Source organism: Rousettus aegyptiacus, unplaced genomic scaffold (genome assembly GCF_014176215.1).
Source record: "Rousettus aegyptiacus isolate mRouAeg1 unplaced genomic scaffold, mRouAeg1.p scaffold_m13_p_2, whole genome shotgun sequence".
NCBI classification, from domain to species: domain Eukaryota; kingdom Metazoa; phylum Chordata; class Mammalia; order Chiroptera; family Pteropodidae; genus Rousettus; species Rousettus aegyptiacus.
This window is the reverse complement of record NW_023416295.1, coordinates 43,969,289-43,993,417: the sequence shown is the minus strand read 5'-3', so window position 1 is coordinate 43,993,417 and position 24,129 is coordinate 43,969,289.

Here is a 24,129-nt window from a genome sequence, read left to right as displayed (position 1 = left end):
ATTGCCTTTCATATTCAGACCAGCATTTGCCTGAGAGTCAAAGAAGAGGGAAACTTCAGGAAAATAAATATGAATCTATTTGGTCACTGGTCTCCTTTTAATGATTTACAAGATGCCAACCAACGACTCTTCACTCTGTTACCCAGAACTCATCAGTGTGCTCTCAAACTGGCATTTCTGATTTCTGTTGAGGTTAAAGACAGCAAAGTAAACCCTGCTTCCAACAATAAATAACAGAGGGTGTTATTCTTTTCATACAAACAGGCTTTAGATCACAGCAGACAGCTACAACCAGGTGCATTTAACTATATTTGTCATTGCCACAAATGCAAAACATGTAAAGAATCTGCCGCACAAAGATCTTTCTCTAGCCTTTCCCCACCTCAGATATTCTTCCATCTCTGATCATTGTTGAACCCGTCACCCAGCACCTTAAGGAAAGACTGAGGTGCCTATAACAATGGCAGCATCTCCTGACTGGTTTGTTTATTTACACAGGTTTTTACTGCCAGGTAGCAGATTGTACACTAGAAGTTTCTCTGTACCTCAGGCCAAAGACTGGTAATCTCCCTGGGCAATACGGAGATAACACATGTCAAGAGGCAGCAGTGGCTGGTAAGCCAACTCATCACTCACCTTGTCCCACCGCCCCTCCTGGCCCCCTCTCGTTATAGCCTTTTCGTTGCCATTCCAGAAACCGGCATCCTTCAGGGTTAGACTGGGAGTGAAGGGAGAGGAGCAGGGGGAACGCATAACACTTGCAGCAAGAGGGATTTGGCAAGGCAGGAACCAGCAGGTGAACAATGACTCATTTGGAAACCTGCAGCTGGGTGTGTGTTATCTGCATATCAGGGACCCTTTGTTAAAGTGGCGTGCCCAGCTGTGTGGGCACATCATTGGGGGACTGGTCTGAGACAGAAGATGAATTCTCACAGAAAGTAGAGTTATTTCCCATCTAATTTGTGCATAAGTTGAGGGAGGGCGCTCTCACTGGGGACCGACTGCAGAAAAGCCGTGTGGTTCCGAGATTTATTTTCCTTCTGCCAAGTATATTATTTCCAAACTTGCCTTTTCAAGATCTTGCAAATTCCCTTGAAAAATGATTTAACAGCTTAATGAAAACAACAGTGAAACAAAAGCTGTGTTGATGAGGGACAGAGGTAAGGTTGGGTTTGAAATGAGTGACGAACCTCGTAATGAGGTGTGCAGCTTTGTATATTAAGCGATTTCTCTGCGGTACTTTTCCAGATGTGATGGAATACATTTATTTTTGTGCTCATCTGAACTGAAATAATACAAATGAGATACTAAAAAGATATCATTACGTGCAGAAGTAGGCAAAGAATTTAGAATCCCAATTCTGTAAGTTAACAGCTGTGCATGAAGCAATTCAAAACTGCTTCTTTTCTGCAGGTTGCCCAGAAACCTCTGACAGGCTTGTATGGACCAGTGATGATCTACGTGTGAATCCTATATGTTGATAGTTCAAGTCTACTTTATTTCAGGCAAAAAGAAATAGCTAGTAGTAAGAAGTCTGTCTCCACTGAAAGCCAGCAATATAGCTGAATACAGCCACTGCAGTAGTGCAATAAAACGGGATGAGTTTTAAAGTACCAGATGGTACCCTGTACAGTGCCTGAAATAAAATGGAGAATTAGGGTGCCCTAAGGTGTGCACAGGAAAGGCAATTACATGAAATAAATGGGCCTCAGGCCTACAGGATGCTCAAGTATGCTACACAGGAGACAAATAGTACATCTGGTGAACAGATTTTATCACACACCAGAAAGCCATAAAGCACACCATTGAATATTGGATCTCCATCTCACAATGACATTTTACCTGTGTTGGTATTCAGTGCTATTTATTTTAAAAGGTGCCGTAATCTCAATGATGTGTTTTAAAAGCCTCCTTAACATTGTTTTCTACTATGTATCATTTTGGGGGGAGGCGGGGATGGTGGGGAGGGCAGGGGAGATTGACACAATGCAATGAGATTTTGTGGACAAATAACCACTCTGGTTGCACGAGATCATGTTATTACATTTATTTCATTGCTGATGTAATGTTAGTAATAGGATTATACTTGTCAGCACCCCCTGTTTGAAAAAAATGCAAACTTATTTTTAAGGCTACTTTCCATGTCTCCATTTCATTGTCTGTAACCTCACCAGAGCTTCCCTCCCCTCCAAACCCCACCCCTTTTTCTTAATGTTCAAGGAAAAGGCCCTTTTAGGTGGTGGGGTTTGTCAGGAGAATTTGCTGGCATGAAGCCCTTTCTTATTTCTTTCTCCACAAATGCAAATCTGCTTTCTGTTTGAAAACTGTGTGTTCCTTTTCTATGGTGAAAAAAGACTGAGGAACATGTAACACTCATTATTGTTTTAAGAGCTGCTGTAATAAAATCCTCTCAGTACTTAAAGGTAGTTATAGTCTCCCTCCCAGGACTCATTCTAGCTTTGATAATTGGGTAATTGCATCCCCTCCCCCAACAATAAATATTTTTACCTAATTAAGTTTAAAACTATAATAAATTTTAAAGAATTATAGTCTAAAAATTCATACCCTAGAACCAGCATTAAATATGAATATTTATCTTAAGCCATGGAGCAGTGCAGCCTATTTGTATGCTTTTATACCTTCGTGCAGTGTCCTAGCTCCCAAGAGCCAACACTATTAGTGTGGCTTCCTCGAGTGCCTGGCATGAGCTTCAGAAGCCAAGGAAACTGGTGCGCTCACTGCCTGTTTGGTTTCGGACAAGCAATCCTTTACTTCCACATTCCAGTGCTTTGTTTCCAGATAGCACTTCCTTGCTTCATTCATTGTGTTCAGTAACTTCTAATTAGGCCTGTGCTTGGCGCCGATGCTGGGGATGAAGGGGCACCCAGCATCGACAAGATGGCTGTAGCACAGAGCTTGCCTTCCACTCTTCATTTGCTCCACAAGCCAACATGCATAAGTCAACCTTCCAGAGCCCTCCTACAAGTCAAGCCCTCTGGTATACCAGAGCAAAGACTCTCAATTCTGAAGGGCAACTAAGGGACCCAGGGCACCACATTGTTCACATGTATAATAAATGCACACTAGTTCACATTTCAGGCTCTAGCCCACTAGTGACATGCTAACCTCCTATTCCTTCCTTAACAAAATAGGAGTTCGATCGCAATCCCCCAAGCCAACAGCTTCGGGAACAGTCATGCCTAAGGCCCTGGAGCTAGCAGCAAGGACAAAATGGTACCATTGGCATGGCTGAAGCTGAGGCGTGGGAGGAGAAAAAGGAGGAGAGATTTTGTTCAGCCTTAGCAATGGTGAGAGGCAGGGAATTGATTACTAGGGGGAGAAAGAGAACCGAAAGCAGAACTGTGGTGGGCCTAGCTGTGGGTGAGGAGAAGCTGGACCCTGGACGCTGGGGAGAGGGGAATCCCGAAGGCATCCACCTCGTCTTCCACCACCGTCACTTTCTTCAGAACTGCTGCTCCCTTTCATCCACTCTGTCCCTTCCTCCTAGGCCAGCTGTTCCATCATGCCGCCCCCAAATACCCAGACATGCTCTTCCCTGCTCACCCCTCTGCCTCTACTGTCAAAACTCAGCCATCTCTGTCCCATTCCCACCCAAGCACATGGTGGCATTCAATACCCGGGTACTTGTATATCAGGTGAAAGGTGATGAGAGAAAAATGACTTGTAAATACAAAAGCAGTGGTGCTAAATCTACAGGTAACATGGTTTTAGGTGCTGAGTTCTATTAAGGAAGGCTATGCCAATGATAATGTGATGTTGGTGGAAAAATCATAAAATATTCAGAAAAATTTAGCTTCTAAAGCTTTACATAAACTTCAAGAATTTCTGAAGACATCAATGGTTAAGTTGTTTTAAAAATTCAGGATTATGATACCTGAAAAAAATTAGAATCAAGTAACGTTTGCTCTTCAAATAACATTCTCAGAGGTGGGTGGATTGGTGGTGGCAACCGAGGTTTAAAAAGAGGAAACATCCTAAATTTTGAAGTTTAGCAGTTAAGTGGGGCTCAAACCAATCTGCTACTGGCTCATTATATCATATGCAGAATTGATCAAGATGATGTTAATAATAATAATAATAATAAAAGTATTATTTACTCTCAAATACTTCAGTTGATTTCAAAGATTCCATTAGGGCAAATAAAAGTAATGCATTTAAGAGAATAGTTTAGTTAAGTGAAGGGTAAGAAAAGATGACGGGAAGGAATTTGTAGAGAATCTTTTGTGTCTGGATTCAATTTTTACTTTATTCAGATTTTTTATCAGTTCCTGATAAACAGTATAGTTAAGTTGCAGGCAAGGATGTGGGGGAGGGGTGTGATGTGGATGGCTATACATTTCTAGGAAGTTATGAGGGAAATGTGTATGGAGGCAGGGGTTCTTTTATGAAGTGTGTGAATTTGTTTCAACGCTGTTTCTCCAAGGGCAAATTGGGCCACAGGTGGCTGCTTGCTGCCCAATGCCCATTGGTGTGTCACCTGCCTAGGGAGCATGGTTAGCTGAAGAGGAGCTGAAGAAGGTATCTTACCAGAATTAACCAAGGTTGCAGGGTATCCCACCCTCCCCCACCCCCCACCCATGGAAGTAGCCTATGCAGATGTGGAGACCAGTTGTTTCCTAGGCAGCCATCACTAGGCATTCTGACAGGGAGGCTGTATGGGTCTTAGTGGACCTGATGCAAGATGTCAGCATCCTCATCCTGCACTGTTCCACAAGCGATCAGTGAATCACACCAGCTTCACAGAGCAAGTCATTCCAGTGTGATGGAGAAAATGAGAGTGAAGGAGTCTAATACCTGCAGCTGCTTTTCTCTAGTTGAGTAAACTTAGACAAGTTATTTTACCTCTTTAAACCTCAGTTCTCCACTCGATAAAGTGGGCATGGAAATGTAATATTTTCCTCATAAAACTATAATAAGGAATAAAGAATACATTCCAAATAAAATGCAGAGTACCTTGCCTGGCTCATAGTAAGAAGTCAACAATTTTTAGCTCTTCTTACAAATAGGAACTGTAGACAGGATAAATTAATTAGAGGTTTAGAAAGGAGAGAGAAACGAGGCTTTCTTTAGGGGGGCATTATAGAAAAGCATCAGAAGACATACAAGAGAGAAAAGACTTGGAGGATGGCACAGTGGGGTGGAGGACATGCAAATGGGGAGTAATAGAATTGGATTGGACCCACTCTACCCCTGATGGTGCAAAGTTCTCTATCATCAATGGGTATCATACAAGGAATGAGAATCCTTTGCGATAAACAGAAGTGACAGGTATGAAAAAAATCAGAAACCATTCTGGAAGCTGGTTTGGTGACAGTAAATAATGAGAATTGCATGGGAACTTACCCAATAACTGTTGGGTGTGGTGAGAGTTTGGTCATAGCTATCGTGGTACATGTGGGTATAAAGCCAGGGGAAATGCGAAAGGTGGATCCCTAGGGTAAATGTTAACTGTTAAAAAAAAAATGAGTACGACTCCAGATTGTCATCACAGAGATGTTTTCAATGCCATTTGAAGGTCCTTAGAGACCAGAGGATCTGCAGAGTCTCAACATGTGGATGAAGGTGCAAATGGAAAGGTTCTGTGTTTGTAGGAAAAGGATGACTTTAAGGAACAGAAGGAATCTATTCAGAAAAGCCCATATGAATATAAATGGCATCAGAGGCTGGCATTCATTTTTTAGGGTGACAGAGTAAAATACATTTTAATTTGCAATGAAAATAAGAAATGTGAAAATATGAGACTTGAATTGACTTAAAGATAATTCCAAAATTTTCTGAAGATAAAAAGGATTTAAAAATAGCTGATGTGTCAGAATACACCAGCAGTACCACTGGATGAAGCAGAATAAAACCAGACTGCAGAAATATTTTGATGCCAATCCCTAAATAAATCTGAGATTTGTAAGAGTCATTGAAGACCTTGCTATATATAGCTAACTTTTCAGTGCTGGATAAGAGAATGATAAGAAATGGAATTTCTCTAGGCTATAGACAGAAGAGAAACAGGAAGAGAGAGGCTAGTAGTACATGAGAACCTCCATAGATGAAAATTTCTATATGCATATCATATTTTTTTAAGTTCATTGACAGAACACCTCTATTTTCTCACCATCCTTTCCCAATTCACTGTCTTGAATTATGAGTTTTGTCTCTTTGACCCTATTAACTCTTATCTTTAAAGATCAATTGCCAAATCCACATACCTGTGTACATATACTCATTTATTCAGGCATATTTACTAAGCATCAGCTACATGCAGGGCCCTGCACTAGATATTGGGTGGTATGATTCCTGTCCTTATAGAGTTTACAATTTGGGCAAAAAGCAGCTGTACATATTAAGAATTATAGAAGAAGACAGAAGATCAACATGATGAGTTCTATAAAGAAGAGTGCTTTGAGGATAGGCATCTGGGGCAGGAGCTATGAATTCTCATTGAGTGGACTGAAGGGGCTTCATGCAAGTTTATGATTTCAACGATGAGAGCAAGAATGTGAGAGGATGTTCTAAGCAGAGAGACAGGAATGAGCCAAGATGATTTCAGAGAATGACAAGTAGTGGGAAGGTCAGGAAAGTGGAAAAAACACTTTCCAGCTGCGGAAGGCCCAGTTTGCCATATGATCGGTTCTACGTATTACAAAGATATTGCTCTTAGCACGTGGAGAAAGCAGAGAAGCAGATAGTCCTGGGGAGAAATGATGATGGCTAGAAGGGAAGCTGTAGCAGGAAGTGTGGAATGGAGGAGCTGAGTTTGAGAGAAACTGTGGAGCTAGAATCAACAAGACCAAATGACGTGTTGGAAGGGAGTGAGAGAGAAGTTGGAACCTGTGAAATAATAAAAAATATATATGCTGCTCTCTGCCCCCGGGTTCCTGGCACAGAACTTCTAAAACCCTTGTAATTTCCTAAGTGATAAGAACACAAGGAGCATCTCTTGTTCTAATAAGGTGACTCTGGGTGGCCTAACGGATGAAGAGTCACTAGAAAGACCAAGCCATGATTAGAAGCTTAGGATTTCCAGCCCTACCCGTCATCTTTCAAAGAGAGGAGAGGGGCTGAAACTGAGGTTAATAATTGATTGTGCCTATATGAGGAAGCTGCCATAAAATTTCAATAGTGGGGAGCACACCGGGAGAGTGATGTACCTTAACCCCATGGGGACAGACACCTCTGCGCTTAGGAGCCTCCCAGATCTTGCCCTATGTATCTCTTCTGGCTGTTTATCTATGTCCTTTATCATATCCTTAAATAAACTGTTAATTGTGAGTAAGTGTTTTCCTGAGTTCTGTGAGCCACCATAGCAAATTAATCAAACCTAAGGAGAGGGTCGTTGCAACCTCTGATCTACGGCCAGTCTGTCAGAAGCACTGATGATAAACTGGGCTTGTGGCTGGCAACAAACATCAAAAGGGAGAGGGGAGGCAGTCTATGGGAGTGAACGCCACGAGTAGAATCTGACACTATCTCCAGGTAGATCGTGTTCTACTTGAGTTGAATTCTTGGACACACACTTGGTGTCCTGAAAATTGTGTGGCTCTGTGTGGAAACCACCCCTACTCACTTTGAAAGAATTTGAGTACCAGAACCTTTACAGAACCCAAGATTTTTTTGGAGTTCTCATTTTCTTTAACCTTTCTCTCCCACATGATATTGCTTACTACATGTGGCTTCTTGAGGCTTTTTTCTGTTTTTTTTTTTTTTTTTTTTTTTTTTTTTGAACAGGCAACACTACTCTGTTTTTCCTTCTGGTCATGACCAAATACTTAATAAAATGACCTTTTGTAAGAAATTCAGCTCTTCATTCTAACACTCATCTTTCTAAAAGATTAAGTGGTTTATATGACTAGGGTCAAGTTTAAGTTAAGTGGTGGGTCTGAGACCATAAGACATATCTACCAAGCTGAGTTCCATCCCCCAGGGAGAAAAAAAAACAGAGAAGAGATTTGGTTGCAGGTGTGTACAGATGTGAGCCTAGAGAATTGCAATGTTCCTGAAACTCTCTTGGCTGGGGAACTTGATGCTTCATACCAGCAGGCGAAAATAGTTTAAGAGTGAGTTTCCCAAGAGAGTGAGTTTTAAATAATAGAGATATGATTTGGAATGGTCGGAATATAAATCTTCTTTCCAGGCTTCAACATGAAGCACAAATTTGATCTAACAGACAGCAATGAGTCTTTAAGAGCTGTAATAGCCTATCATGTCAGAGGGTATTTATGGACTTACAGAGTCTTCAGATATCTGGATCTTGTACAAGCATGATAAAAGCCCTCTGAATTTTTTGCACAAGTAAATGAGTGCTTGGTTAGCTGTGTTTCTTAAATTAAATGACTTAGTCATTGTTCACTTGTAAAATACCCAAGGGTCCTAGTTTAGATTTTGGGGTAATGTGTTGCAGCACTTCTGTTGGAAGAACAAAGCAATTTGGGGGCTGTAAGAAATCACTAACTTCTATTTTTGTTTTGTACTCTGCTAACTTAAGAAATATGCTGTTCAGTAAATGGTTTTATAACAGGTATTTCTCTAGCGACAAACAGAGGTGATGGAAGCAAAATAGTCTCACATTTAAAAAAACCGATTTGGGACATAGGTCAATAATCTTAAGAACCAGTCATTTTGCTAGACTCTTAAATGATACTACTTATAAGCTAATGACTAGGTAAATTTAAATCTTGCCTGTAGGATTATCGAGTTTTCTCATTCCCAATGAGTAGTCGAAGAACTTTTGCCATCTCATAAGCTCTCTTTTTTGATGAGAAAGTTAAAGCTTATTCTCTGTATCTTCATGAAATGCTGGTCATGATGTGGATTTAAAGTACCCCTTTCCATTCAGTGTTTGAAACAAAATATTTATTAAATAAGTTGTGGTAAATAAAGCTTTTTGACAAATAGCTGGTACTAGAATAGTCAACTCTGTCTGAGGAAGTTTGGTCTCCCCTAGTCTTCTGTGCACTCTTTGACTCAACTCAACACCAGAGACTGAAAGTTTTCTGATTTGTGTCAAGCAGGTAAATCTGGGTCCACAGGGATTATTTCTCAAAAAAAAAAAAAAAAAAAAAAAAAGCTTTCTCAATCTATACTTTTTGTGAGATAAATATCGAGGAAGAGCTGGATGTAATAGTTCCCTTTTGGTTTTGAGTACGGAAATGGGAACATGTCATGTAATGGTGGCCCATGTGGAGCAAAGTCGGAGGGCCTAAGGAAGGCTGCTGCAGCCACCACTGCACCCTTCCAGGCAATCTCCTAAATCCCCATAGAAGCAGAGTTAGTTCTCCAGCTTGCTGATGTGAGCACTAGGAAATTGAGAAAAGGCAGGGAAGTACGGGAGGGGTTGTACCTTCTACCTCTGCCAAAGTGACCTGTCTTGCCTTTAAGTCAAGCCTTCTTAGGTTTGAAGAAGGAATCATTGCTTTACTTGTCAGGGAAAAACTCAGTTTTTCTAAAAATAAAAAAAAAGCTTAAGGTGAGTAGCCTCAGATTATTTACACATTATTTACATAACAAATTATTATTTACGCATAATTTAAGTGACTATTCAGAGAACACTAAAAAGCCATATGTAATGGAAGCTCCCTGAATAATCACACAGAATTCTAACCAGATACTACAAGCATGCATTTAACGAAGACTAGAAGGCTGGTATGTTAAGGGTGTTGGAGCAGCAGAAACAAAGACTTGGTTCTAAAGGGAAAAGAGAATCAATTGAAAAAATGAACAAACAAACAAAAATACCGAGTCTGGAGGCCTCTCTAGTGGCTTCTCAGGGAGACTCCACAATCAACTTTAGGGACCGAACAGCTTTTTAGGTATATGAAGCTATAAACATTTATTTATTTTTAGTTGTAAAGACATTTTAATCTCTAGGCAAGAGAGGAAACTCATGTGTGTCTTCCCTTAAGCTTTCTCCAACCCAGACCACTGGGTGGATGCTTAGAGGGAGTGATACAAAGCCTCCCTTGAGTTTTCCATCCTCTCTTAGCGGGACCACTAACTTCATCTGGATTCAGGGCTCAAGGAATTGGCAATGATGTGTATAGGTCACAGCGATCATTCTTTTGTTTCTGGCCACTGGACTTGCTTGGGTAAGTAAGCAATGAGCACCAGCCAAGGCCACTGAGCATAGAAGGAGTATGACTAGAAAGCTGTGTTCTAGAAAGATCCTTCTGGCCACGCCATGGGAAAATGAATTAGAGCAGGAAGAGGATAAGAGCAAAGAACATAGCCATAGCTTCTCATATGTTTCAAGTGAGAGATGATGAGAATTTGAAGGAAGACAGTGGCAATTACATTGGCCCTCCCATGGCCAGAGTTGCTGTCATCAAGGGTGACCACGGGCCTAACAATCCCGCACATGGCCCCAGACCATGCCCACCTCAGTGGCCTCGGTGTCTGTGCCCACTTTCTCCCACCGGATCCTCCACGCCATCCTCAGACATGAGTCTACAAGCCATACGCATGTCTGTCTCTAATAGTTTTTAATGTGCATTCCTTACGATAAGAGACTCGTGGTAAATTTATAGTTTGGGCACAGAGCCATTTCCTCATCCTGCTCATTACTATACCCCATTATCACATTTAACTTCTGATCACAAAAACAGGCTGTGTGGAGATAGGAACATGGTGACAACCCAGCAAACAGCCTCTCTCTTTCAGGCTGAGTAAGGTCAGGAGGGGACCCTATAGCTGAGACAAGTGTGGACTCACAGAATAATAATAATAATAAAAAAATGATTATTACAGCTTTGTACTTTGTACTGAGCACTGCTTTGCACTAAAGTCTGAGCTGCATTTTATATATATTTTTTGTCATTTAATTCTTGCTACAGTCCTATGAAGTGGGTACTATTAGTATTCCTATTAAACAAAGAGAAAACCAAGGCTTAGCGTCTTAAAAACCTTCTTAAATACACCTTGAACTTATAGCGCCATATGTTAATTATATCACAATAATACTAGAAAAAAGCACACGGTCTACCACACACACACACAGAGAGAGAGAGAGAGAGAGAGAGAGAGAGAGAGAGAGAGAGAGAGAGAAAGAGAAACCTTCTTAAAGAAAGTTTCATAGGTGGTAGATGGTAAAGCGGGGGGTCAAATCCAGCTCTGTCTCATTCCTGAGCTCAAGCTTGGTAATGTTATGTGGTGAAGAACATTGGCACCTTTCATTGCCTGCACCGATGCTAATCTATTTCTGATACAACCCATAATATAAAGTCAGACTAAACCAAACTTCAGGTATTTCTTCCAGTCTAATTCAATATAGGAAGAAGAGTCTGTCCCAAGTCACGAGGGACTCAGGTTCAATCCAGCACTTGGGATCTAGTCTTGGTAGAAGGGGATTTATTGAAGGATTCAGATCAAATGACCCCTCAGACCCACTACAGAGTGGGCCCAATCCAGGTCCTGTGAGAAAGGAACAAAAGATATCCAGCACCTATGATGTCCCTCGTTCCAGGGTTGGTGACTAGACCAATCCCAGTCATCTTGACATGTACATGTTCCTGTCCCAGTTCATAAAACTTATGAGCCAGTAGACAAAAAGGCTCAAGTGAGGTTTTATACCTAAGCACTAATTATGTATAATCTCCAAGAGCATTAGACAGCTATATCTGCCAAGGAAAATGGTCTATCAGCCAGGGCCCCAAAATCAAGCCTTCACCGGCCACAGTGAATTGTCAGCTAAAAAAAAATCACTCCATCTCAAACAGGGAAGCTACTCATGATCATCAGTTAAGAGTGCATTACAAAGAACCTAGAAAAAGTCTGATGCATAGAGAAAGTAAACAAAAGATTAATATCCAACATTTATATGCAAGCAATACATCATTAATGATCATTATGGAGAACTTGCTTGGTTCAAATGAGGTTCCAGAAGACTGGAGTCATTTCACTGTAGCATCAGTATTTATAATAGCCACCCTGGGGAACAGCAGGCCATCAACTTGACAGAGCTAATCTGCAAGGTAATGGGAATAAGTAGAGGTGAAATGGAGCCACACGGACACCGAATTATCTTGGGAGCCAAACTCCATGAAAATAATTGAAGACCACCCTGTATACTAGCAGAGTGGAGAGGACATCCCTCAGATGCCTTAAGTCACATTTTAACTTACCATTTGATGCTGGCACATCAAGTTGCCCTGCTACTTAAAATCACAGCAATAAAAATACTCTTGCAATTGACAGAGGACAAAGCTTCTGATGAAATCGGAGGAAGGAGTTTGTTCACAGGGTTGGAGAAGAAAAAAGTGGTCTGGATTTTAGTCCCAGTCCCAAGACATTCATGATGCAACATTTTCCACATCACTTAATCAACACTTTTATTATTTTCTTTATCTGTAAAATGTGAATAGTATTGCCTAATTTTCTTATAGTTTGTTTAAAACAAAAGTGAAGAGCCTATTTGAAAGCGCTTTGGAGAGTATAAGACAGGAGAGGGAAATGCAAACGGCTCAGTGAGCTGAGTGGCATGCATGGACGGCAGGAGGGAACCCTCCGAAAGGGCCCTTCAGTTCTAGTCCAGTGTTGCCTTGAAGGAATGTAGGCCCTACCTCACAGGTCTTTCCATTTCAAAGCAAAATTGGAAATAGATTTTCTGTGTGTGTGTGTGTGTGTGTGTGTGTGTGTGTGTGTGTGTTTAAATCTCTCAGTTTTAAATGTAGCAACTAAAGCAAAAATTTCTAAAACTGTTCAGGCAGACTGCATCCAATTTATGGGCTATTAGTTTGCAAACTCTCCCTAATGGATCATATGGTATAAGAGCAACTGGGAATTTTATTAGTTGATAATGGTAATAATTGCTAACATTTATAGAATACTTACAATGTACCAAGAACTCTTCTAAAAATTATATGAAGTAGTTCCAAGAAGCCTATGCGACAGGTAATGTTAGAGTCCCCATTTTAAACATGTGGAAACTGGATGGAATTATCACTGGCTAAAGTTACTGAATCTTATGGAAGCACCCTTCCTTCCTTCCTTCCTTCCTTCCTTCCTTCCTTCCTTCCTTCCTTCTTTTCTTTTTCTTTCTTTCATTTTTTCTTTCTTTTTTTATTCAGCAGATGATATAGAAGACTCCAAGTCTCATTTTTTTAACAAAATCTTTTGCTATGACTATTCCAAGGAAATATTTTCTTAAAGCATGGTTAATTTTTCGTTATTGACTATAAATAAGTACAGAGAATTTGTCCACATTTTCTCTTATATTTGTATTTTTATTTAGTTTACCCTGATCAACAGAATTAGTAAACTAAAAAACACACAAAAAATCATATTTATTTATGTAGGTGAAGTAGAGAGTGACTGGGGAGGCGGTTTCTTAGCCCGACTTAGATATTAGAACTTAATATGGAGAGGAAAAGGTAAGCCACCCAGCACTAATCCTGTGCTAACTTCAAATACAAGATCACTGAGTTTAGAGGTGACACAATAATGTTTCATTTTCTTGTTATTGTGAATTAAAGACTCCAGAAGTTTTTCATCCTAGAAAATAATATATGGAGGAGGTCTTGAGGTTCAAGAAAGGCTTTCCAAGAATATCCAAGGATAAAGAGAGATGACATCTCTGCAGAGGAGAAGGCCTCTATGTCTATACAAGTAGTCAAATGATCAGGTGGATACTGGAATGATGAAGGAAACATGACTTAATTGTTCCTGTCTCCTCCCTTAGTCAATTTATATCGACATCTTTGCTCATTATAACAATGGCCAGGTATACACAGAAGAACATTTAAAAAGCAATGTTCTTTGTGGGACAATCAGCAGAAAACAATCGTTTGTTACGATTATCAGAAAAGGACTGATGATGAAAGAAATTTCTAATCACCCCAAATCCTGAATCATGCAGGAGCTTATTGTTTCTCAGTCTGGGTTTTATTCCCACCCTTCCTAGCACTCCCATTTCCCATACTTCTGTTTTCTCAGCCCAGCCTCCCAGCATTCTCATGCAGCATGGAAATGGAGGGCTCCCAGGTGAAAGAAGGCAGTGAAAATATCAGAAGGAGCTGGCAAAGGCAGGTCATGGTGAAGGGAAGCAAGAAATGGAACCTTACCAAGGGTCAGTACGTGGCCCTTGAGGGATTCCAGTGCCCACGAGTGATGTGCGCCGCAGAAGAGAAAACAAAGCGGGCAGCCCAGACACAGAGGAGCCTCAGTTCACCTCCTCCCTGTCCGTGGGGCTCAGGGCCCACATCCCTTCTCTTCCCATCACAGGCTGAGCGCTTCCCCAAGGACCTGGGGAATTGAGAGAGGATGTGTGTAACCCCTGGGGCATCTGAAACAAAAGCAAAACAAGAAAAGAAACTTCCCCTCATGTGCCCTTCACCAAAGGGCATTCATTCTGAGAAGCAGAGAGAGTTCTCTTAAAATGGCGTTTCTTGGCCTGTGAGAGGGAACTAGTCAGCGAATTCTCAGAAATAATGATAAAAGAGTCTTGGGATTATGATAATTTGTTAGAACCCTTGATATTAATCATGAAAGAGGAAATGGTAACCATTAGAAAATTCCCAAGAAGAGGTTATACCAGGACAGAAGGGAGAATGGTAGTGATTTTTTTTAAAAGTAATACAATTCCCCTCTGGACTCCCCAAAATGCTGCCTATGGGGCTTAAGCCCTTTAGAACACATTTGGTTGTATAAGTATTTACAGAACTTTGGTGCGTGCCCAGCACTATGCTACATGTGGCCATTAAGAGAAGACTTTTTTTCATTTAGCAAAGGCTTCACATTGGGAATGGAGGTAGTGGAGTCAGATGTGATTTTCATGATCCTCAAGCTTAATGGAGGATTTATGTCTTGGTATTTGAATCAAGACAGGAGAACTGTCTTGTGCACATTCCAGAAGTGGACATCCCAGAAGGCGAGGGCATTTAAGCCTTAAATTTTAAGGCATCTCGGGTATCAGAGAAGTTCTGGGGCTTTCAGACAGCTTGCAAGCCTAACTTAATGCTCCATGGAGAACTAGATCCAATTAAACTGGGGACTGCTTTGCAAGTGCCAAGTTTCATGCAACTTCCGACGGATTTGGAATGAGGAGTAGCGGCAGGCCCAGAGCAAAATGAGCTGAGTCGGGAAAGGGGAAAATAGATTCAGAATGTAAAAAGCAGGGTTCTTTGATGGGCTGAGGAACTGACACATGGAAAATGTAATGCATTATTGACAAACACGTATGCTGGCTGCAAAAATAATTAACACAAGCAGAAAAGAAATAGAAATGAAATGAAGCAGAAAGACTTTGAAAGATTGTGAAGTGGCCGCTGAAATTGCCAAGCTAATGTCAGAGAGATGATTAAAATTTTCCAATAGAACAGGTGAATAGGTACTTAGGAGAGTGTGGTGTAAACCAAGAGAGAGAGTAGATCATTATATGAATCCACACTGAGGTACTCATCAGCATTTTATGTGCAACTTTGCAGTGCACATTTCAGCAGATGGAGGAAGCTCTTAAAAGCTGATAGCTAAACCGAGTTTGACTGCCTTTCTGTTCCATAATAACCATTTCTGGAATGGGTACTTGCTCCAAGTGAGCACTGCAGGACCAGTTCTTAGAATAGAATTCCAGACATATCTATATGCTCACCAAGTAAAGATATCTGCAAGACTCTAGGATCAGGGAAGAGCAGAGGAAAGAAATGGGAGGTTTCAGTCTTCCTAAGCAGAAATGCCTGGATGAACAGACTCTAAACAGATAAGCTGGAGGCTTAGTAATCAGAACTCGAAGTGAAGATCAAGTACCAATAAGGAGAGATTCTTTCGCAGGCCAAATTGTGTGCATGCATGTGGGCACACACACACACATTCTTGTAGAAACTGTATTGCTGCAATAACAAAAACAATTAGATGGTGGATTGTGAATATGTTAAAACGGAATAATTCTTCATGATCAGAATGACTTTTTCGCTCATTCCACAGAAAAAGACTCTTATTTTTTATTTGTTGGCAAAGCCAAATTAGAAAATATATATATCTTTACGACCACAGGAGACAAATGAGTGATACCAAATATCACTAAAAATGCTATTAATCTACAGTGGTATAAAATTACTATCTCAGTGCAAAGATAGCCTATATAATCTGAATTTCTCTAGCATCATAAAAACGAATGAGAAGCGAAATTGAGAATAAGTATGCTTTTGAGATGCCGTTAAGAGTTACACGCACTGTTAACAAACGTGGCTAGACAGACTGGTGATTTACCTTGAGAAACAAATTTATAGAGACACAAAATTTCCAAAGGGAACCAACTCATTGCTTTCCTCCTCGGTTGATGACACCTCTGAGGGTGCTATTCTCCTTTCTTTGATATTTAAGTGTGGCTGATTAGCTATTGAGTTTATGAATTATTTCCACCATTTTCATTTGTTCATGTTCTACACATTTCAGAAGTCAAAAGTAGCTTGGGGTGGGGTGAAGATGTGGCAAGAAGAGGATACAGGTCAGGGATTTCTTCTTCAGGTACCAGAGGAGCACAAGGGATCCCACCAGGTGACAAGCGAGGAGCAAAAAGCACTGTTGGCTCCATCACTAGCAGACCCTCTCCAAATCAGAATGAGGCTGACTCTCTGTCAGTCTTCCATCATCTCTTGCTCAGACTGGGGGGATGGAACATCAGCTCAATTCTAGGACACTTCACAAGCTGCAGGAAGAGTTGGAAGAGGGTAATGGCCAGGTCAGAATCTGACAGGAAGTAGAGGGCAGTAGCATTGGGCTACTGATGGGGTAGGAGGCTAATGACAATATGAAGGAGGAAAGGTTGAGTCAGGTAAAAAGATAGAGAAATGGAAATGGGGGAAATAAATTTTTTCACTTATTCTATATAAGAAAGAAAGAAAGAAAGAAAGAAAGAAAGAAAGAAAGAAAGAAAGAAAGAAAGAAAGAAAAAGAGAAGAGAAAACAAAAGAAAAGAAAAGGAAAGAAAAAAGATAAGAAAAGGAAAGAAAAGAAAAAAAGAAAAAAGAAAGAACAGAAGCTTACCACCAATGCTTTGGGGCAATTTAGAAAGGGACATCTAACAATTTTCAACTGGCCTCAAAGGTGGTGTGGGAACAGCATATTAAGGTGGTATAGCTTTACCAAGATACTACCAGTAACCTCAGTTCGCTGCTAGCCAGAGAAAAATTCAAGAAGTTATAGTGATGGCTTTGCTTTTTTGCCAACTGTCTACCTCTATGAAGGTTCTAACATCTATATGTAATACTACATGTAGAACATCCCTGTAAGGTGGGGATGGGGGACTCTTATTTAGAATCCCATTTTACTGACACAAAAATGCCATCACAGAGTATTACAGTGTCCTGCCCAGGGGCACGTAATCAGGACAAGGTTAATCCAGAAATAGAATTGAAGTCCCATTCCAGTGCATTGTTCTTTCCATGAAAGTGAGTCAGGCACCAATTCCTAACATCCCTATTGGCAGAGACACCAGCCCTAAGAATCTGTGGATGCTGGGCAAGACCTCTTATGTCCCAGAAGAAATTCCAGGAACAGATCTCGGTTTGTGGTACCTGAAGCTTCAACTTATGGGGTACTCTTTAAGAAAAAGAATTCAAAAAAATGTCTGCACAATCAGGTATAAGCAGGAAAATTAATTTAAATGAGTAAAGAAAGTGCATCAAATCAGCAATGTTATAAAACTAACAAATATCACAAATTTCAAAAAAAATCTAGAAATAATAACTATATTTTTTTAATTGTCTGATATAGTTCTATAATGTTGATTTCCCTATATTTTTTTGCCTTATGGTCTTCGATTGCCTCATTCTATGATAATGATTTTGTAATCTTTCCTAGAATAAGGATAGACAAGTAATTCAGTCTTCTAGGCATGGTTGATGAAAATGTGTTTATTACTGATGATTTCAAAAAGTGACTTTCCACTTCAGCTTTTGTATTGGCAATGCCACATCTGTAATTTCCTCAGAAGTTTCTCACTTAAGAGGCATTTCCTAACAGAGGCTAAAGCTTTTGAGGACTGTTGCCTCTGACTGAGCTGGGGAACCCCTTCCTCTCCCTGACACCCAGTCCCAGGTCCTTACTTCTTCCTTTCTCATCAGGCCTGACCTAGGGAAAGGAGTCGAGATGCCAGGTGGCCATGAAGCCCAGGTTAAAGTGGTAATGAGCAGTGCCTGGTTCGAAGACTTTTCATTGAAGGCAATAATGGGGCAGGATGCTCAAGGCTGCCAACCAGAAGAAGCTGTCTTTAGGGGCCGGGCAGATGGAAGGATTGTGCTCAGCCTGCCAGCTCAGCCAGCAGCTCTAAGACCTCCTGGGGCAAGAGCGGTGATGCCCTAGGCTGAGGCAGCGCTTTTTGTCTCATGGCTCAGGTGACTGCCCTCTCCTGTGGGCAACACCTGAGCCTTGGTAAAGACCTTGAATTTTCAGGCTCTCCAGCTACACCGTGACTCCACCTCTTGTTGGCCCTGGCACCATTCTGAAATAGAAAGCTCATTTTCAGGACCTTACTTTCTTCTTGGAGCATTTCCTGTTCTTGGAATGTAACTGCAGTGGAAATTCACCAATAGGGCATTTACAATAAGTTTTGAAGCTCAAAGGAAATTTTCTAACCTATCTTCTAACCTGTTAGAAGACAGACTGAATTATTTTTATATGCTCTCTATAGTAAACAGTACAAAATTGTCATATAAAGAATCAATCAAAATGCATTCAGCCAAAAAAGGTGTAGGGAAAAAAAAGCGGTGTAGTGGTATGGCCCCCTCAGCGGCCCTAGAACCCAGAGGAGACACCACCATCCCTGAGATACCCCCAACTCTATGGAGATTTGCTCTTAGCTTCCTGGTAGAGCTCATTAAGAAATGCTCCCCTTTCAAATAAACATCCAGGAACTACTTAAACTGCCCCATACCTTGGGTGAAAAATATTCAAAATTTTAAGGAGCACAGCTGCAGCTGTAGGAACCATGGAATCTGTGGGGAAGATATTGAGAGTTGGAGAATTTCTCCTCAATTATGCCAATAAATAGACACACCATCACATGTATGGCTAAAGTCAACAATATGTCTGAGCTTAGCAGGTTTTGATCACCTACCAGCTATCTGACCCGTGACAAATCTCATAACTTTTTTATTAGTCCTAGTTTTTTCACCGATTAGAAATAGAAATGATGCTATGGTTATACTTAGCTCGAAGGATATGAAAACACAGTGCCCTACATATGGTGCTTAATAAATGTCATTTCCTTCCTATGGCTCTTCAATGTTACAATTTTCTATGGTGTCTTTCATCTTTATTAAATGCCCCATTTATGCAACTTGAGTTGCTGCTGGAACCCAAGAGACCCCATTGTTTTTAAGTCCTTATTAATTCCTGACTTTTGCTTCACCTTCTTCACCCATAGACCAAACTCTGCACTCTGCTTCCACTGTATACTGCCTGTTTTGTGTGATGTTGACACTAATCTTTAGAACAAATGAGCTGAGAATGTTAGATTATTTCTTCATATAGCTTTTGATGTTTAATCTTTCTAGAAAGCCTGGCTACATCTCCCAGATGGGAATATAAGGCATCATGAGACATACCTACAACTTTTTCTCCTACTCAGACTTCTCTAGGCTGCACAGATTTCTAATTTTAGTAGTGCCTATAAGCAGTTAGAAGTCAGGCACTTACCTAATCAATGGCCTGTGCCAAAGCTGGCCATGTCAATCATTCTGAATCCTTTCCTTTGAAATGAGTGCTTTCATGCTTCAAAGTTTTCCGACATTCAGAGGTGTACTTTTCCAGGCCTCTTCCTAAAGTATGTCGATTTTAGGGTCTGCAGTAGAGCTTTTTTTCTGCTCTGAGCTGTTGAATGTATCTGGCTCATTTATTATTTTTGAAATTCTGTTTCTGCTCATAGAGGGTCTGAGAGCTAGTGAGGAGAAGGAAGCTAAGGGAGGATTCTGGCTAAAAACAAGTTGATTAAAAAACAATGACTGCCTTTCAAATCCTTAGCCTCACTTGAGTTGAGATCGTTATTTTCAAGGGTGAAGAGAGATAGCTAGAATCAATGGGCAAGACCCTTAGGATGTAAAACTGATTATGGCATGAGCACAATTTGCACCAGTAGTGCCTTCTGAGTGCAGGAGGAAAAGGTATCATACCATGGCTTCCTTCCAATTGATCTGTGTTCCCAAATTTAAAGGAATGAGAGAAATGTTTGAGACATTTTAACTTAAACAAATAGACTTGTGGCATTAGCACTTTAAGTTCTCTGGAGTCAAGGAACTGGCTAAATGCTTTGGTCACAAAGTCGTATTCGATTCCCTTATCTGTGTAATGCATACAAGATTCTTTAGTTTGTGGCAAGACCATTTTGTATTAAAGTTATTGAAAAATCACCAATTAATTACTAAAATGTAGCCTATAAAAATAAATCTGTCATGACCATAGAAGTAAACAGACTTTTAAAAATAACTTGACAATTGGAGTAAACCTTAGAAATAATTTAATCTAATCCAGTCATTTTACAGATGGGAGAACTAAGGCCCAAGTTGCTTGTGTGATTTGGTCAAAGTTAGCAGCAAACCTGGGTATTCCGATGTCTACTTGAAGTCATGATATAACAATATTTGCACACCACACTGGAATAAATTGGAGGGCACTTGGGGACATCTACACAGGCTAGGCAAAACATTTATCACATTTTCTTTAGACTTTATTACTGATAATAAAAAAAATACAGAGCATTAAAGATGGATATTAAATATTGAATTTGTGTAAAAGCTCAAAATAAAATCTTTTCTAAAAAAATTTTAATGAGAAAATTGAGCTTGCTTCTAGGCACATAACTATTTTATACCTGGTTTTATGTTTGAAATGGCTACAAGCAAGTCCTGATCAAGTATTTTTAATGATCTCTTCAAATTCTTGATAGTCACCATGGATGAGAAACTTTGTTCTCACAAGTAGGTGATAAAAAATTTAAAGCCATTTTTTATGACCATTCAAAAATTTACAACAGTTGAAATTATCTTTAAAGAATCTACGAGCTCTTCTTTTTAATTTTCTTTGACCGATGTAAATGTTGAAATTTCTCTTGATAATGGAAATGGGTTTCCAATCCAGTCAAAATCTTTCATTCCAAGTATTTCAAGAGAAAGATGCTGGAACACACTGGATATGCACATAGTATTAGAGCCCTTGCCCTGCCACTTGTGTGGACTCCATTAAAAGGGCACACCTATGCAAAAGGTCACAAATTTGCAGTCCATGTGAAGAAAGAGGTGCAGGGCTGCCTTCTGAGCTATGCCTTGCAGGCGTCTCATCTGGCCTACCTGCCTCTGCAATCTCCCGCTCTCAGCCCAGGCTTGGGCCTCAGATCATCATGCTCTCTGGACCTCTGGAATAAGAAGCCTCTAGCATCTCTGCAGCTCTTTTGCCCACAGTGGGCAGCAGTGTGCTCTGCAGCAGACTGTTGTAAGAGAGTGAAGAGTACCTTCTTGGCGGTGTTCAATGCATGGCAGAGAGGGTCCTAGTATTGGCCATCTGTGAGACTGTGGGGCACACTGTCAGAGCCCCTCAGGCTGCTCTCTTAATGAGATCTGGACTCACAACCAGTTAGGGACCTCGCTTACCCCCAGCCTTGGGCACTGAAGGTTCTCTAGTTCACAACATCCTTATAATTTCTTCAAGCACACCAATCAGGAAGCCCAGGGAGATACAAAGGACTGGCTCAGGTCACAAAGTGACAAGCCAAGATCAGAATGGGATTGTCCACTATTCGGTCTATGTTTGCACTCCTTTTCAAGGTACATCTCTATTAATAATCTGGCCAACACACCACACTCCAGGATTAAGGTAATATCTCCTTAGTTCTACAGGTAGATCAGCAAATGTGGTAGTTTTACTTCTGGTGTCTAATAAATGGAAGTTAAAAATTCATGTGATAAGTATCCAATTGAATTTTTTTCTTACAAATAAATTAATAATATTAAATTCAATTATTTTCACTTGGGATCACAGAGGTACTGCTGCTCTCTTCTCTAGATGCACAATGTCAAGGAGACCTGAATCACTGACCACTTTTAAAACCAACGTCATCGCAGATAGGAAAATAAAATCGAGCAATTTTTCAAATCATTTTTTTCACCTAAACTCCATTCATTATTTAACTTTGCACATTCTTCATCCAGTTAAGTTCCCCTGGTCTGAGCCATTTATATCATAAAGAGCTGCAACCTGCATTAAATATATCTTTCTTTCATCTTTCTTTAAAACAAGGAAATATTTTTGTCTATGCCTGGCAAGAGTGGACAGCCCTGGCCCATTTTTATTGTGAACAACTACAGCACTAATCGGCACCAAGTTTCTCTTGATGTCTGTCTGAAATAACATTATCCTGCAGGGACCCACTCTGGGGGTCCAGAGGCTGGTTATCCCTTGTGGTCATATGTATGTGCCTAAGAGAGCAGTTTTGATGCTGCTGGAAACTGTGGACAGTGATGAAGTGGAGGAGTGGCACCATGCCACGACGTTTTTGTCATAACCTGTCAGCAACACACATTTATTGAGTCCCTACTATGTACAAAACTGTGTGTTAAGTTCTATCTGCTAAGTTTATGTACGAAATACTATGTACTAAGTGTATGTGCTAACTCCAGGATAGAAGAAATAATAGTAAATATTTGTTGAATATTTTTTATTTGCCAGTCACTAAATCAACTGTGTTAAACATGCATTATCTAATTAGGCCTCTCCATGAGCCAATGAAAACTTTATTAACCCAATTTTATGCATAAGCATATTATTACTCCCAAGATTACAGCACCTCTATAAAAAGGTTCTCCTTAATTACCTTATTTGATACAAGTGCCTTTTTCTCCATCTCAGCTCCTTGTTTTCTCCATAATACTTCTTATACTTTATTTATTTGTTCCTTTATTGGAATTTTTTTGGCCATCTCCCTCACTAATATGTTATGCTCCATGAGGCTACAGGTTATGCATCTTGTTTCACTGCCTGACAGAGTAGCTGGACATGCAATATGATTTCAGTAAGTGTTTGATGGAAGGATGAATGAATGAATGAAAATGAGAGGAAAAATTTAAGTGTCTTACCCAAGGTCATAGAGCTAGTGAGTGACAGAGCTGGGATTCAATGTTCACATGCTTAAGCACATCTGTAATCTCCTAAATATGATAACCCTATTGGGAATTTGAGATGTAGACACAGTAATACAGAAAATTCAGGGGGGGCTACACGTGAGGAAAAAAAGCTCTTTTCTCAAGTGTAGTCTTGAACTACTTCCTATGTTAGAGCTTGGTAGATTCTCACCTGAATGGATGCTGAGATTCCTGCCAGATATACTGATCCACTGTCCATACCACTCTTGCTTAACTCATCTTTTGATTTCTCTCCTACATTTTTCATTGTGTTATCATCCTAAAGTGATGCAGTGGGAATTCCACAGAGGCAATATCTTAGTGATACTCTCCTTCCAGTAGGGCCAGGTCTTCTGTCTGGACAAATATTCAATTGAAAAGAGACCCCAGCATCATCAAGATAGTTTTGTGGGTATTGATAGCAGGGGTTGGGCCAAATAGACCTTTCAACCACATGTATAAAGTAACTGAAATGTCTCAGTGGCTTCATCAGCATGTACATTCAAATGAGGTCTCATTATCATCATCATCTCAAATTTATTTTTCTTGCCCCCACCCTGTTCCAACCAAGTCTTCCTAATATATGCCCGAGAGTTCCCAAGGAATGTCTCATTTAGCTCACACATCTGTCATTCAAATCCCCAAACAGCCCAACACCTTCTGCTCCTGCTCTGGGCCTTCCACTCATGACACAGCTGGAGGAAACCTCACCATTGCAACAATGGATGATGTCCGTGGTGCCAACACGGTGTGGGTAACACAGGTGACATCTCCCCAGCCTGCCAATCCCCACGGAACCAGAGCTCCATGGGGTTCTAAAAGGAGAAAGGGTGAATGGACCTCACCCCAGTTCTATTCCATACTCTGGTGTGCACAAGAGGAGTCACTTTGGCATCCAGATGACAAAGTCTCTCATGCAAATAGCTCCTTCATCTTCTCTGCATCAGGTGGTGACTCAGTCTGGGGAAGCAGTTATAGCAGAGTCTAGGCCATATCTTTAATTCTCCAAGTCAAT